This window comes from Pseudophryne corroboree, chromosome 5 (assembly GCF_028390025.1).
Source record: "Pseudophryne corroboree isolate aPseCor3 chromosome 5, aPseCor3.hap2, whole genome shotgun sequence".
In the NCBI taxonomy this organism is placed as follows: Eukaryota; Metazoa; Chordata; class Amphibia; order Anura; family Myobatrachidae; genus Pseudophryne; species Pseudophryne corroboree.
In genome coordinates this window covers 462,990,258-462,999,503 of record NC_086448.1, presented here as the reverse complement: position 1 = coordinate 462,999,503, position 9,246 = coordinate 462,990,258, and positions in this window count along the sequence as shown.

The window sequence follows — 9,246 nt, the reverse complement described above, 5'->3', positions numbered from 1 at the left end:
TTACTTGGCGCAGTCGCAGTGCGAACATTGCGCATGCGTACTAAGTAGAAAAACGCTGCGATGCGAAGATTCTTTCCGAGCGAACGACTCGGAATGAGGGCCTATGTGCATTACTAATGTGGGGCATATGTGTAAGGTACATTATTGTATGGAAAAATGTGTATTGTGTGCATTACTAATGTAGGGCATATGTGTAAGGTGCATTACTGTGTGGACTTATGTGTATTATGGGCATTACTAATGTGGGGCATATGTGTAAGGTGCATTACTGTGTGGACTTATGTGTATTATGGGCATTACTAATGTGGGGCATTATACAGGGTTGAACTGGCCAACAGGGGCACAAGGTAAACCCCTGGTGGGCCCCACTGCCTGAGTGTTGCTGGGTCAGATGCAGAACTAGCGGCGGTGCTAGGAGTCACCAGACAAAATTTTGCCCAGGGCATCAAATTGGCTAGGGCCGGCTCTGCGTACCAATGACCTATACAGTGGCATTATTACTTCTTTCTTTCTGCTGATGATTCCTCTCCCAATGCAGGCAAGCATCTGACTAGCCTTCCTCATTGCTTTGTTACATTGCTTGCCTGCCTTTAAGTCACCTGAAATAGTGACTCCTAGATCCTTTCCTCCTCAGTAGTTTCCAGTATAGTTCCATAAATACTATATTTAGCCTTAGGATTTTTGAGACCCAAGTGCATGATTTTAAATTTTTGGGTATTAAACTGTAATTGCCACACTTTTTACCATTCCTCTAGTTTACCTAGATCCTCAATCATTTGTTTTACCCCTCCTGGTGTGTCTACACTGTTGCATACCTTTGTGTCATTTGCAAAAAGGCATACTTTCCCTTTAATGCCATTTGCAATGTCACCAAAGATATTAAAAAGCACTGGCCCAAGTACAGATCCATGGGGTACTCCACTGGTAACATTTCCCTCCTGTGAATGCACTCCATTTACTACGACTCTCTGTTTTCTATCCTGCATCCAAGATCTTGTCCATTCAACAATCTTATATCTAATCCCAAGCTTTCGAAGTAGTATAGTGAACCACTTTCTATCAAACTCATTTTTTACAGGTGCCACGCCCACTCTCCGCCTACTCTCCGCCTACTCTCTGCCCAGACCCCACCCACATCACCGCCCATAACAAACCCCCGACACTCCCACTTTTCATCTCTTTCTGCTGCTGTTTTATATGAAATAAGCTTACAAAATCTGTTATAAGCGCTTTTTATACACTGTGTATTATCACTGATGATGCAACGATGTATATTATTTCAAAATGATTTATAAAATAAGTATTACCGGTAACTCTTAATATTAATAATATTATATGAAGAAATCATTGTGTGTTTAAAGTATTTTTTTCTTCATACATTCACTGTGGTTCTGGGATCCTCTTACAAGCTGAAAGTCCGGAGGGGGGATGATGAGTGGCCTGTTGTTTAAGATAAATGCTAATAATGAGGGCTACCAGCACCCAACATCACTTGTGTAATTAGATAAGAAATTGCTAACTTTGTAAAAAAAAAAAAAGCATATTACAAATACTCAGCAAAACACAGTACACATTTTTTTTTTATCAGAGTGCTGATGCTAATAATAATAATACAATGTTTTACACGTCTATTTGTAATATGCTGGTGCTTCATCTTTTTGACTTTGCCCTTGATATTTTAGGAACAATAGTATATATTGTATATGAATCAATGTTTTGGCTCATAGGACCGTTATCATGAGGTATACTGCAAATATGGCTTGTATATAATCATTCTGATGTATAAGTGTATACTATTCCCAATTGATTTATCACTGATGATGCAGCATTGTATATTATTACCAATTGATTTATAAAATAAACGTGCTGATTCGATCATGATATAATATTGCATTTTAAAATGAATTTTAAAATGAGTCATTGCTGGAGGACGTATTTTTTTTTCTTCATACAGTCACTGATCTAAATATCTCACAGAAAATGGGTTGTATGATCTAACCATCATTTCAAAAAATATATACTTTATTCATGCTGGACATGCTCAGACATGTATATATCTGTATTATTGAAAAAAATATTTGCGTTATTTTTGCAAACATATGTAGAAACAGCATATTTGTGCTTAACTCGTAGAATTTTTTTTTAAATATGTGCATTTTTGTTACATCAATAATGTAAGTTTATTAAATGTTTATGATATATTAAAGAAGCCTTGTTATCCATCACAAAAAGCAAATCAAAAGAAAATTCACTGATTCTGTAATTTTAACCAATTTAAATAAAGGTTATATTTTATTTTAACTCAGTGTTTAAAATGCCTTTTTTTTCCCCACCAGGTAATTGCTGGTGGGTTGCTCTAATGAAAGACCCTTACAAGACATGTACTGTGCCAGATAAGACTTTACTTACAATTCTGTTACAGGACATCTCTATCCTACAAAGTGATAACAATTGTTTAATATCACATTCATGTCTTTCCTTGAAATGTAAGTGTACATTGTACTTATTGTATCCTCTTTTCATTTTCTGAACATGCTCTGCAAAATGATCTTTCACAAAGTGCTGCAAGTGCTGTTCACTAATTGTATACTGCAACTCTAGTAGTAGTATGACAACTTGTTCACTGCTGGTTAATACAGTATGTGCATTTTCGTAATAAAAAAAGTATATTTGCATTTTTGTTACATCAACAATACAAGTTTATTAAAGGTTTATGATATATTAAAGAAGCCTCCTTGTTATTCATCACAAGAAGCAAATCAAATAAGTTATTTACACATATATTATATTACATTTTTCTTATGCCAGCACTGCTATTATATATTTGGTGCCACAGTTATACCCCTTTCACACCGCAGCTTATACCCGGTATTTTGCCGTTTTAACTGGCTTCCTAAACGGGTCAAGCTGCGATGTGAAAGGGTCCCCTTCAATTTACCGTTTTCAAAATACCGATATTTTGAAACGGTAAAAAAGAAGGGTCCTACCCGTTTCAGTCCCATTTCACTTTGCAGTGTGAAAGGGTCTGAAACGGTATTTGCAAGCCCCAGAAGATGATAGGCTGTCTCCATGTGTGATGTCACCAGCCACAACCAGGAAACAGCTTGGAAAACACAGGAGACACATGAGAGAGTGGCTTTATAAACGTTTAAATGTGAAAAACACGGAAAAAAAATGCGTGGGGTCCCCCCTCCAAAGCATAACCAGCCTCGGGCTCTTCGAGCTGGTCCTGGTTCTAAAAATGCGGGGGAAAAATTGACAGGGGATCCCCCGTATTTTTAAAACCAGCACCGGGCTCTGCGCCTGGTGCTGGTGCAAAAAATACGGGGGACAAAACGAGTAGGGGTCCCCCGTATTTTTCACACCAGCATCGGGCTCCACTAGCTGGACAGATAATGCCACAGCCGGGGGTCACTTTTATGCCGTGCCCTGCGGCCGTGGCATTAAATATCCAACTAGTCACCCCTGGCCGGGGTACCCTGGGGGAGTGGGGACCCCTTCAATCAAGGGGTCCCCCCCCCCAGCCACCCAAGGGCCAGGGGTGAAGCCCGAGGCTGTCCCCCCCCCATCCAATGGGCTGCGGATGGGGGGGCTGATAGCCTTTGTTGTAAATGAAAAGATATTGTTTTTTCCAGTAGTACTACAAGTCCCAGCAAGCCTCCCCCGCAAGCTGGTACTTGGAGAACCACAAGTACCAGCATGCGGGAGAAAAACGGGCCCGCTGGTACCTGTAGTTCTAATGGAAAAAAAATACTCAAATAAAAACAGGACACAGACACCGTCGACAGTAAAACTTTATTACACACTGCCGACACACACATACTTACCTATGTTCACACGCCGACATCGGTCCTCTTCTCCATGTAGAATCCAGGGGTACCTGAAAATAAAAGATCAATATACTCACCTCAACCAGGCTCCAGAGATAAATCCACGTACTTGGAGAAAAAAACAAACCGGACAACCGACCACACGGACTGAAAGGGGTCCCATGCTGACACATGAGACCCCTATCCCCGAATGAGACCTGTCAGTGACAGCTGTCACAGAAAGGTCTCTTAAGCCAATCAGGAAGCGCTACTTCCGTGGCGCTCACCTGATTGGCTGTGCGCTGTCTGTGCTGTGACAGCGCATCGCACAGCTCCGTCCATTATATTCAATGGTGGGAAGTTTGCGGCTAGCAGTGGGGTCACCCGCCGGTCAGCGGCTCACCGGCGGGTGACCCCACCGCTAGCCGCAAACTTTCCACCATTGAAAGTAATGGAGCGGCTTTGCGATGCGCTGTCTGACAGCTCAGACAGTGCACAGCCAATCAGGTGAGCGCCACGGAAGTAGCGCTTCCTGATTGGCTGAAGGGACTTCAGTGACAGGAGTCACGTGATGTCCCGGCATTCGGGGAGAGGGGTCTCATGTGTCAGCATGGGACCCCTTTCGGTCCGCAGGTCCGGGTGTTCGTTTTCTTTTTTTGCCAAGTCCGTGGATTTATCTCTGGACCATGGCTGAGGTGAGTATATTGAACTTTTATTTTCAGGTACCCCTGGATTCTACATGGAGAAGAGGACCGATGTCGGCGTGTGAACATAGGTAAGTATGTGTGTGTCGGCAGTGTGTAATAAAGTTTTACTGTCGACGGTGTCTGTGTCCTGTTTTTATTTGGGTATTTTTTTTCCATTAGAACTACAGGTACCAGCGGGCCCGTTTTTCTCCCGCATGCTGGTACTTGTGGTTCTCCAAGTACCAGCTTGCGGGGGAGGCTTGCTGGGACTTGTAGTACTACTGGAAAAAAACAATATCTTTTCATTTACAACAAAGGCTATCAGCCCCCCCATCCGCAGCCCATTGGATGGGGGGGGGACAGCCTCGGGCTTCACCCCTGGCCCTTGGGTGGCTGGGGGGGGGACCCCTTGATTGAAGGGGTCCCCACTCCCCCAGGGTACCCCGGCCAGGGGTGACTAGTTGGATATTTAATGCCACGGCCGCAGGGCACGGCATAAAAGTGACCCCCGGCTGTGGCATTATCTGTCCAGCTAGTGGAGCCCGATGCTGGTGTGAAAAATACGGGGGACCCCTACTCGTTTTGTCCCCCGTATTTTTTGCACCAGCACCAGGCGCAGAGCCCGGTGCTGGTTTTAAAAATACGGGGGATCCCCTGTCAATTTTTTCCCCGCATTTTTAGAACCAGGACCAGCTCGAAGAGCCCGAGGCTGGTTATGCTTTGGAGGGGGGACCCCACGCCATTTTTTTCCTGTATTTAACCATTCCATCTAAAAAAAAATAATAATAATTTTAAAAAATATATAAATAATACTTGTGCCTCCAAAAAAGATAAACCAAGTACCTAATCCCATCTAATAAAAATAGATATGCTTCAAGCTGCTGGGTTCCTTCCATCGTACGACTATCAAAATTATTAATAATGAATTAATTAGTGATTAATAATAATGTGTGGGCCAGAAAAGTCCATTTATAATGACAACCACTGTTTTCTATGGGTGAAACGGGTTCAGTGTGAAAGGTACCAAAACGGGAATGAAATGGTAATTTACTGGTTACAACATGAGATGTGAAAGGGGTTTAACTGCTCAGACCCGTTTTAAGAACCGTTTCAAATACCATTTCAAAAGCAGGTTTTGCGATGTGAAAGCAGCATAACTAAACAGGAAGGGAGAACAGTATTATTGTGAGGCTGGACATGACAGGACAAAAAGCAGGCAGTGGTGATACAGTATGAAGTAGAGATGGTTCAATCTGCTGAAAAGTTCTTTGAGGTATGAATTTCAGAAGGCTGTGTATTTGGAATGGATGCATGTTTTTATGTAAAATGTGTGGTGTTATTGAGTGTAGATTGTGTTAGAAAGTGTACAGTGAATGTACATGAACATTAATGTATCCACAGCAAGAAATCCACAGTTTCTAACATGTTGCTGCTTTGATGTAGCATATAGATAATCATTGATATATTTTTGTTACAGTACATATGATATAAAAAAAAAAAATCTAAAATAAAAAATGAGGCTCCATTCAGAAATAGTAAAATGTAAAAATAAACAGTATGTAGGTTTGGTGCTTCCATTTTTGTAGATGTTGGATTGCCAGAAATAGGTGAACTTTTCTCAGTTGTCTGTTCATTGTAACATGTTTAACTTTTTTGTGTGGAGTCTATTTTATAAATATAGTACAATATTCTTGTATTAGAAAATAGCAGAACAGAGAACAAGGAGCAGCCAAGTTGTAAAAACAAAAGATTTCACTTTTGCGTCTTTAAATGCTGCAAAAACACAAAGTATTCCATGTGTGCGGATATTGTATCTCTGTAAGAGCGACTTCCCACTCACCGCTTAAGTGTATCGACTTTGCAAGCTTTGTTGTATAGTTAGATATCTTATTCTGCGGGAAAGTATAGGCCGAAGCATTGCTGGGCAAAGTTATGTAAAACGATTTGTCATCCATCGCTCGTCTTGTTTAGAGGGTAATGCGCTTTATATATCTTTTAACACAGCTGCCGCTATCCAACTGTTAAATTTTGCAGGGTATCCGCGCCACTTGACTAACACGTATTTTCGCCCTTTAACTGTCTTATTTTTTAAAATCTTTTCCACTTTGTAAATTCTATTATGGTTTTTGGGAATGCATTGAAGTTCTTCGGAGTAAAAACTGCCTGTAATGGTTTCGCCGTAGAGATCCGTCAACTTATAAACCGGCTTAACACCTTTAGTGTTCACATCCTGTATGACAAATATTTCCTCAGAAAAATTCTGTTCATACCCTTTCTGAAATATATCCTTATATTTGGATATGCGCACGTGTTCACCGATGTTAAAACATGGCGCTTGTTTACCGTATTTAAAGTAATCGCCGTACACAGTCTTGAAAATCCTCAAAGCATTAGAGGTCTTCACTTCAAACGGTGCGCACTTAATCGTTCTGTGGTACATGTTATTGTAGCTGCATATAAAGGCCTGTAAAACATCTATATATCTGTAAGTATTATGCGCTGTGAAATAGCGCCACATCCGTGTTTTTAAAGTTCTATTAAAGCGTTCTATGACAGCCGCCTTTACGTCATTATTAGTCGTAAAATGGTGTATATCGTATTTTTCTAACACTTTTTTTAAGGTTTTGTTTAGAAACTCTTTACCGCAGTCGGTTTGTAGATTCTTTGGTACGTAACCCTGTTGAAATATTTTTTCAAAAGCAATAGCGACGGATGTAGCATTCTTAGTCATTAAGCTTTCAGCCCACGACCTCTTACTGAAAATATCGATGATGGTTAGTATGTACTTAAATCCGTCATTGTACTTCGCAAGGTCTATGAGCAAAACCAAGTCGCATTGCCATTGTTGATTTATACCGGATACGCAGATCATATTCCTTTTATAGTTTTTCCTGACCGGCTTATGTAATGTATAAGCATCTTGTTTTTGCAGCCATTCTTTAATATCGCTCCTTTTAAACACGTATTTATTCGATGCATAAAACTTATCAATGCCGCTATAACTTCCCGGTTTTAATACAGTGTAATACGCATTCTTCATATGATTTTTTCGGTTAGCAGACTGTTGTAACACACCGGATATTTTGTTCGTAGACATAGCAGTATACACTTTTATGGATCTCACACTGGAGTCCAATAAACAACATTCCTAGTTTGCCCGGTTATTTTATAAAGATCGTTGCATCATAAGTAATAATACATACTGTATAAAAAGCGCTTATAACAGATTTTGTAAGCTTATTTCATATAAAACAGCAGCAGAAAGAGATGAAAAGTGGGAGTGTCGGGGGTTTGTTATGGGCGGTGATGTGGGCGGGGTCTGGGCGGAGTAGGCGGAAAGTGGGCGTGGCACCTGTCAAAAATGAGTTTGATAGAAAGTGGTTCACTATACTACTTTTCGAGTTTAACAGTCTGCGATGTGGGACAGTGTCAAAAGCCTTACTAAAGTCTAGATAAGCTATATCCACGGCTTCACCTTTATCCATCACTTTAGTCACACGGTCAAAAAAGTAAATAAGTTTTGTTTGACATGATCTCCCCCCAGTGAATCCATGCTGTCTGGGATTCTGTAAATTGCTGGATTTAAGATAATCTACAACTCTTTCTTTTAAGAGTGTTTCCATCAATTTCCGTACTACTGAAGAAAGACTCACTGCTCTGTAGATGTTTGCCTCTTCCTTGCTTTCACTTTTATGCAGTGGGACTACATTCGCTCTTTTCCATTCCTCTGGAATTATTCCTGTAGCTAATGACTGGTTGAATAATTCTGTTAATAGTGCTCCCAGCACCTCTTTAAGCTCTTTTAGTATCCTTGGAAGTATCCCATCTGGCCCCATAGATTTGTCCACTTTCAGCTTTGAGAGTTGTTAGGACCTTCTCCTCTGTAAACGTACTTGTTTCATTTTCCTGAATATCCCTGCAACTTAACTGTAGCCCCTTCCCCTCTCTTTCAGTAGTGAATACTGAGCAAAAATAATTATTAAGATGATCTGCTATTACATTGTGTCCATCAACAAGACTCCCAGTTTCTGTCTTTAGTTTTATTATTCCGCCTTTTGTTTTTCTCCTTTCATTTATATACCTAAAAAAAGTTTTTCCTCCTTTACCCACTGACTGGGCCATTTTCTCCTAAGCTTGTGCCTTTGCACATCTGATTACCTTCTTAGTGTCCTTCTGTCTAACAAGATATATCTCTTTGCATACACACATATATAGCTTTTCAAATACATAGTGCATACACATATAGCTATACACAGGTTGGGTTTATGTGACCGGCGGACAGGTGACTGCCGGTCACCATACCGACACCAGTATCTCGGCTTTGAGATGGCCGGCAGGGCAAGCACAACACAGCCACTTGCGCGCTCACTGTGCTCGTCACGCAGCAGGCTTGCTGCGCTCGCCACAGGTTTTATTCCAACTCTATTGGTGTCATAGGAATAGTTCCTGTTGGTCGGCATGCTATTGAGTGGTCGGGCTATTGAGTGTGTGGTATCCCGGCGTTGGTATTGTGACCACGGTCACATAACCGCATCCCCTCTACACATACATAGTGCATACACACATATATAGCTCTACATATACATAGTGTATACACACATATGTAGATCTACATACACACACAAATAGTGCATACACACATATAGATCTACACACACATATAACTGTACACATACATACGTACGTACGTACGTACGTATATAGTACATACACACAGGCTAGTATTTGCAACCCCCCCCCCCACACACACA